The sequence below is a fragment of the Balaenoptera borealis genome (assembly GCF_965194805.1).
Source record: "Balaenoptera borealis genome assembly, chromosome: 12".
NCBI classification, from domain to species: Eukaryota; Metazoa; Chordata; class Mammalia; order Artiodactyla; family Balaenopteridae; genus Balaenoptera; species Balaenoptera borealis.
In genome coordinates, this window is record NC_138869.1 from 2505538 (window position 1) to 2514548 (window position 9011).

Below are 9011 nucleotides of genomic sequence, written 5' to 3' on the forward strand. Positions count from 1 at the left end.
TCCCTTACGTGCTAAGGGGTATCTAGAGAGTGGGATAGGTTTAATAGCTACCCTAACCCTAACGCGTACCCTAACCCTAACCCCTACCCTAACCCTAACACGTACCCTACTCCTAACCCGTACCCTAAACCGAGCCCTAACCCTAACACTAACCCTAACACTAACCCTAACCCATACCCTATGCCGTACCCGAACCCCTCCCTGAACCCATACCCCAAGCCGTACCCTAACCCTAACCCTAAGCCTAACCCTAACCCTAGGCTACCCTTGACTGCTTCTGCCTCCAATAGATTTCCTAAGCACTAGTGTTTTAAGGAACAGCTTAAAAAGAGAATCCTAAAGTGATTTCTTTATAATGGGTGTGTTCCTTATCTTATCCTAGTGTCTAAACTCTTCTCCATGGCTGGACCCCCAAATAATATTCCTTTACGTGCTAAGGGGTATCTAGAGAGTGGGATAGGTTTAATAACTACCCTAACCCTAACGCGTACCCTAACCCCTACCCTAACCGTAACACGTACCCTAATCCTAACCCGTACCCTAAACCGAGCCCTAACCCTTACACTAACCCTAACCCTAACCCTAACCCATACCCTACGCTGTACCCACACCCCTCCCCGAACCCGTACCCTAAGCCGTACCCTAAGCCTAACCCTAAGCCTAACCCTAACCCTAGGCTACCCTTGACTGCTTCTGCCTCCAATAGATTTCCTAAGCACTAGTGTTTTAAGGAACAGCTTAAAAAGAGAATCCTAATGTGATTTCTTTATAATGGGTGTGTTCCTTATCTTATCCTAGTGTCTAAACTCTTCTCCATGGCTGCACCCCCAAATAATATTGCCTTACGTGCTAAGGGGTATCTAGAGAGTGGGATAGGTTTAATAACTACCCTAACCCTAATGCGTACTCTAACCCTAACCCCTACCCTAACACTAACACGTACCCTAATCCTAACCCGTACCCTAAACCGAGCCCTAACCCTAACACTAACACTAACCCTAACCCTAACCCATACCCTACGCCGTACCCGAACCCCTCCCCAAACCCGTACCCTAAGCCGTACCCTAAGCCTAACCCTAAGCCTAACACTAACCCTAGGCTACCCTTGACTGCTTCTGCCTCCAATAGATTTCCTAAGCACTAGTGTTTTAAGGAACAGCTTAAAAAGACAATCCTAATGTGATTTCTTTATAATGGGTGTGTTCCTTATCTTATCCTAGTGTCTAAATTCTTCTCCATGGCTGGACCCCCAAATAATATTCCTTTACGTGCTAAGGGGTATCTAGAGAGCGGGATAGGTTTACTAACTACCCTAACCCTAACGCGTACCCTAACCCTAACCCCTACCCTAAACCTAACACGTACCCTAATCCTAACCGTACCCTAAACCGAGCCCTAACCCTAACACTAACCCTAACCCTAACCCTAACCCATACCCTACGCCGTACCCGAAACCCTCCCCGAACCCTTACCCTAAGCCGTACCCTAAGCCTAACCCTAACCCTAGGCTACCCTTGACTGCTTCTGCCTCCAATAGATTTCCTAAGCACTAGTGTTTTAAGGAACAGCTTAAAAAGAGAATCCTAATGTGATTTCTTTATAATGGGTGTGTTCCTTATCTTATCCTAGTGTCTAAACTCTTCTCCATGGCTGGACCCTCAAATAATATTCCTTTACGTGCTAAGGGGTATCTAGAGAGTGGGATAGGTTTAATAACGACCCTAACCCTAATGCGTACCCTAACCCTAACCCCTACCCTAACCCTAACACGTACCCTAATCCTGACCCGTACCCTAAACCGAGCCCTAACCCTAACACTAACCCTAACCCTAACCCTAACCCATACCCTACGCCGTACCCACACCCCTCCCCGAACCCGTACCCTAAGCCGTACCCTAAGCCTAACCCTAAGCCTAACCTTACCCTAGGCTACCCTTGACTGCTTCTGCCTCCAATAGGTTTCCTAAGCACTAGTGTTTTAAGGAACAGCTTAAAAAGAGAATCCTAATGTGATTTCTTTATAATGGGTGTGTTCCTTATCTTATCCTAGTGTTTTAACTCTCCTCCATGGCTGGACCCCAAATAATATTCCTTTACGTGCTAAGGGGTATCTAGAGAGTGGGATAGGTTTAACAACTACCCTAACCCTAACGCGTACCCTAACCCTAACCCCTACCCTAACCCTAACACGTACCCTAATCCTAACCCGTACCCTAAACCGAGCCCTAACCCCAACACTAACCCTAACCCTAACCCTAACCCATACCCTACGCCGTACCCGCACCCCTCCCCGAACCCGTACCCTAAGCCGTACCCTAAGCCTAACCCTAAGCCTAACCCTAACCCTAGGCTACCCTTGACTGCTTCTGCCTCCAATAGATTTCCTAAGCACTAGTGTTTTAGGGAACAGCTTAAAAAGAGAATCCTAATGTGATTTCTTTATAATGGGTGTGTTCCTTATCTTATCCTAGTGTCTAAACTCTTCTCCATGGCTGCACCCCCAAATAATATTCCCTTACGTGCTAAGGGGTATCTAGAGAGTGGGATAGGTTTAATTAATACCCTAACCCTAACGCGTACCCTAACCCTAACCCCTACCCTAACCCTAACACGTACCCTAATCCTAACCCGTACCCTAAACCGAGCCCTAACCCTAACACTAACCCTAACCCTAACCCTAACCCATACCCTACGCCGTACACGAACCCCTCCCCAAACCCGTACCCTAAGCCGTACCCTAAGCCTAACCCTAAGCCTAACCTTACCCTAGGCTACCCTTGACTGCTTCTGCCTCCAATAGATTTCCTAAGCACTAGTGTTTTAAGGAACAGCTTAAAAAGAGAATCCTAATGTGATTTCTATATAATGGGTGTGTTCCTTATCTTATCTTAGTGTCTAAACTCTTCTCCATGGCTGCACCCTCAAATAATATTCCTTTACGTGCTAAGGGGTATCTAGAGAGTGGGATAGGTTTAATAACTACCCTAACCCTAACGCGTACCCTAACCCTAACCCCTACCCTAACCCTAACACGTACCCTAATCCTAACCCGTACCCTAAACCGAGCCCTAACCCTAACACTAACCCTAACCCTAACCCTAACCCATACCCTACGCCGTACCCACACCCCTCACCGAACCCGTACCCTAAGCCGTACCCTAAGCCTAACCCTAAGCCTAACCCTAACCCTAGGCTACCCTTGACTGCTTCTGCCTCCAATAGGTTTCCTAAGCACTAGTGTTTTAAGGAACAGCTTAAAAAGAGAATCCTAATGTGATTTCTTTATACTGGGTGTGTTCCTTATCTTTTCCTAGTGTTTAAACTCTCCTCCATGGCTGGACCCCAAAATAATATTCCTTTACGTGCTAAGGGGTATCTATAGAGTGGGATAGGTTTAATAACTACCCTAACCCTAACGCGTACCCTAACCCTAACCCCTACCCTAACCCTAACACGTACCCTAATACTAACCTGTACCCTAAACCGAGCCCTAACCCTAACACTAACCCTAACCCTAACCCTAACCCATACCCTACGCCGTACCCGCACCCCTCCCCGAACCCGTACCCTAAGCCGTACCCTAAGCCTAACCCTAAGCCTAACCCTAACCCTAGGCTACCCTTGACTGCTTCTGCCTCCAATAGATTTCCTAAGCACTAGTGTTTTAAGGAACAGCTTAAAAAGAGAATCCTAATGTGATTTCTTTATAATGGTTGTGTTCCTTATCTTATCCTAGTGTCTAAACTCTTCTCCATGGCTGAACCCCCAAATAATATTCCTTTACGTGCTAAGGGGTATCTAGAGAGTGGGATAGGTTTAATAACTACCCTAACCCTAACGCATACCCTAACCCTAACCCCTACCCTAACCCTAACACGTACCCTAATCCTAACCCGTACCCTAAACCGAGCCCTAACCCTAACACTAACCCTAACCCTAACCCTAACCCATACCCTACGCCGTACCCAAACCCCTCCCCGAACCCATTCCCCAAGCCGTACCCTAAAGCTAACCCTAAGCCTAACCCTAACCCTAGGCTACCCTTGACTGCTTCTGCCTCCAATAGATTTCCTAAGCACTAGTGTTTTAAGGAACAGCTTAAAAAGAGAATCCTAATGTGATTTCTTTATAATGGGTGTGTTCCTTATCTTATCCTAGTGTCTAAACTCTTCTCCATGGCTGCACCCCCAAATAATATTGCCTTACGTGCTAAGGGGTATCTAGAGAGTGGGATAGGTTTAATAACTACCCTAACCCTAATGCGTACTCTAACCCTAACCCCTACCCTAACACTAACACGTACCCTAATCCTAACCCGTACCCTAAACCGAGCCCTAACCCTAACACTAACACTAACCCTAACCCTAACCCATACCCTACGCCGTACCTGAACCCCTCCCCAAACCCGTACCCTAAGCCATACCCTAAGCCTAACCCTAAGCCTAACACTAACCCTAGGCTACCCTTGACTGCTTCTGCCTCCAATAGATTTCCTAAGCACTAGTGTTTTAAGCAACAGCTTAAAAAGAGAATCCTAATGTGATTTCTTTATAATGGGTGTGTTCCTTATCTTATCCTAGTGTCTAAATTCTTCTCCATGGCTGGAACCCCAAATAATATTCCTTTACGTGCTAAGGGGTATCTAGAGAGTGGGATAGGTTTACTAACTACCCTAACCCTAACGCGTACCCTAACCCTAACCCCTACCCTAAACCTAACACGTACCCTAATCCTAACCGTACCGTAAACCGAGCCCTAACCCTAACACTAACCCTAACCCTAACCCTAACCCATACCCTACGCCGTACCCGAAACCCTCCCCGAACCCGTACCCTAAGCCGTACCCAAAGCCTAACCCTAAGCCTAACCCTAACCCTAGACTACCCTTGACTGCTTCTGCCTCCAATAGATTTCCTAAGCACTAGTGTTTTAGGGAACAGCTTAAAAAGAGAATCCTAATGTGATTTCTTTATAATGGGTGTGTTCCTTATCTTATCCTAGTGTCTAAACTCTTCTCCATGGCTGCACCCTCAAATAATATTCCTTTACGTGCTAAGGGGTATCTAGAGAGTGGGATAGGTTTAATAACTACCCTAACCCTAACGCGTACCCTAACCCTAACCCCTACCCTAACCCTAACACGTACCCTAATCCTAACCCGTACCCTAAACCGAGCCCTAACCCTAACACTAACCCTAACCCTAACCCTAACCCATACCCTACGCCGTACCCGCACCCCTCCCCGAACCCGTAACCTAAGCCGTACCCTAAGCCTAACCCTAAGCCTAACCCTAACCCTAGGCTACCCTTGACTGCTTCTGCCTCCAATAGATTTCCTAAGCACTACTGTTTTAAGGAACAGCTTAAAAAGAGAATCCTAATGTGATTTCTTTATAATGGGTGTGTTCCTCATCTTATCCTAGTGTCTAAACTCTTCTCCATGGCTGCACCCCCAAATAATATTCCCTTACGTGCTAAGGGGTATCTAGAGAGTGGAATAGGTTTAATAACTACCCTAACCCTAACGCGTACCCTAACCCTAACCCCTACCCTAACCCTAACACGTACCCTAATCCTAACCTGTACCCTAAACCGAGCCCTAACCCTAACACTAACCCTAACCCTAACCCTAACCCATACCCTACGCCGTACCCGCACCCCTCCCCGAACCCGTACCCTAAGCCATACCCTAAACCTAAGCCTAAGCCTAACCCTAACCCTAGGCTACCCTTGACTGCTTCTGCCTCCAATTGATTTCCTAAGCACTAGTGTTTTAAGGAACAGCTTAAAAAGAGAATCCTAATGTGATTTCTTTATAATGGGTGTGTTCCTTATCTTATCCTAGTGTCTAAACTCTTCTCCATGGCTGGACCCCCAAATAATATTCCTTTACGTGCTAAGGGGGAGCTAGAGAGTGGGATAGGTTTACTAACTACCCTAGCCCTAACGCGTAACCTAACCCTAACCCCTACCCTAACCCTAACACGTACCCTAATCCTAACCCGTATCCTAAACCGAGCCCTAACCCTAACACTAACCCAAACCCTAACCCTAACCCATACCCTACGCCGTACACGAACACCTCCCCGAACCCATACCCCAAGCCGTACCCTAACCCTAACCCTAAGCCTAACCCTAACCCTAGGCTACCCTTGACTGCTTCTGCCTCCAATAGATTTCCTAAGCACTAGTGTTTTAAGGAACAGCTTAAAAAGAGAATCCTAAAGTGATTTCTTTATAATGGGTGTGTTCCTTATCTTATCCTTGTGTCTAAACTCTTCTCCATGGCTGGACCCCCAAATAATATTCCTTTACGTGCTAAGGGGTATCTAGAGAGTGGGATAGGTTTAATAACTACCCTAACCCTAATGCGTACCCTAACCCTAACCCCTACCCTAACCCTAACACGTACCCTAATCCTAACCCGTACCCTAAACCGAGCCCTAACCCTAACACTAACCCTAACCCTAACCCATACGCTACGCCGTACCCGAAACCCTCCCCGAACCCGTACCCTAAGCCGTACCCTAAGCCTAACCCTAAGCCTAACCTTACCCTAGGCTACCCTTGACTGCTTCTGCCTCCAATAGATTTCCTAAGCACTAGTGTTTTAAGGAACAGCTTAAAAAGAGAATCCTAATGTGATTTCTTTATAATGGGTGTGTTCCTTATCTTATCCTAGTGTCTAAACTCTTCTCCATGGCTGCACCCCCAAATAATATTGCCTTACGTGCTAAGGGGTATCTAGAGAGTGGGATAGGTTTAATAACTACCCTAACCCTAATGCGTACTCTAACCCTAACCCCTACCCTAACACTAACACGTACCCTAATCCTAACCCGTACCCTAAACCGAGCCCTAACCCTAACACTAACACTAACCCTAACCCTAACACATACCCTACGCCGTACCTGAACCCCTCCCCAAACCCGTACCCTAAGCCGTACCCTAAGCCTAACCCTAAGCCTAACACTAACCCTAGGCTACCCTTGACTGCTTCTGCCTCCAATAGATTTCCTAAGCACTAGTGTTTTAAGCAACAGCTTAAAAAGAGAATCCTAATGTGATTTCTTTATAATGGGTGTGTTCCTTATCTTATCCTAGTGTCTAAATTCTTCTCCATGGCTGGAACCCCAAATAATATTCCTTTACGTTCTAAGGGGTATCTAGAGAGTGGGATAGGTTTACTAACTACCCTAACCCTAACGCGTACCCTAACCCTAACCCCTACCCTAAACCTAACACGTACCCTAATCCTAACCGTACCCTAAACCGAGCCCTAACCCTAACACTAACCCTAACCCTAACCCTAACCCATACCCTACGCCGTACCCGAAACCCTCCCCGAACCCGTACCCTAAGCCGTACCCTAAGCCTAACCCTAAGCCTAACCCTAACCCTACGCTACCCTTGACTGCTTCTGCCTCCAATAGATTTCCTAAGCACTAGTGTTTTAAGGAACAGCTTAAAAAGAGAATCCTAATGTGATTTCTTTATAATGGGTGTGTTCCTTATCTTATCCTAGTGTCTAAACTCTTCTCCATGGCTGGACCCTCAAATAATATTCCTTTACGTGCTAAGGGGTATCTAGAGAGTGGGATAGGTTTAATAACTACCCTAACCCTAACGCGTACCCTAACCCTAACCCCTACCCTAACCCTAACACGTACCCTAATCCTAACCCGTACTCTAAACCGAGCCCTAACCCTAACACTAACCCTAACCCTAACCGTAACCCATACCGTACGCCGTACCCGCACCCCTCCCCGAACCCGTACCCTAAGCCGTACCCTAAGCCGAACCCTAAGCCTAACCCTAACCCTAGGCTACCCTTGACTGCTTCTGCCTCCAATAGATTTCCTAAGCACTAGTGTTTTAAGGAACAGCTTAAAAAGAGAATCCTAATGTGATTTCTTTATAATGGGTGTGTTCCTTATCTTATCCTAGTGCCTAAACTCTTCTCCATGGCTGGACCCCCAAATAATACTCCTTTACGTGCTAAGGGGTATCTAGAGAGTGGGATAGGTTTACTAACTACCCTAACCCTAACGCGTACCCTAACCCTAACCCCTACCCTAAACCTAACACGTACCCTAATCCTAACCGTACCCTAAACCGAGCCCTAACCCTAACACTAACCCTAACCCTAACCCTAACCCATACCCTATGTCGTACCCGAAACCCTCCGCGAACCCGTACCCTAAGCCGTACCCTAAGCCTAACCCTAAGCCTAACCCTAACCCTAGGCTACCCTTGACTGCTTCTGCCTCCAATAGATTTCCTAAGCACTAGTGTTTTAAGGAACAGGTAAAAAGAGAATCCTAATGTGATTTCTTTATAATGGGTGTGTTCCTTATCTTATCCTAGTGTCTAAACTCTTCTCCATGGCTGGACCCTCAAATAATATTCCTTTACGTGCTAAGGGGTATCTAGAGAGTGGGATAGGTTTAATAACTACCCTAACCCTAACGCGTACCCTAACCCTAACCCCTACCCTAACCCTAACACGTACCCTAATCCTAACCCGTACCCTAAACCGAGCCCTAACCCTAACACTAACCCTAACCCTAACCCTAACCCATACCCTACGCCGTACCCACACCCCTCCCCGAACCCGTAACCTAAGCCGTACCCTAAGCCTAACCCTAAGCCTAACCCTAACCCTAGGCTACCCTTGACTGCTTCTGCCTCCAATAGATTTCCTAAGCACTACTGTTTTAAGGAACAGCTTAAAAAGAGAATCCTAATGTGATTTCTTTATAATGGGTGTGTTCCTTATCTTATCCTAGTGTCTAAACTCTTCTCCATGGCTGCACCCCCAAATAATATTCCCTTACGTGCTAAGGGGTATCTAGAGAGTGGGATAGGTTTAATAACTACCCTAACCCTAACGCGTACCCTAACCCTAACCCCTACCCTAACCCTAACACGTACCCTAATCCTAACCTGTACCCTAAACCGAGCCCTAACCCTAACACTAACCCTAAACCTAACCCTAACCCATACCCTAT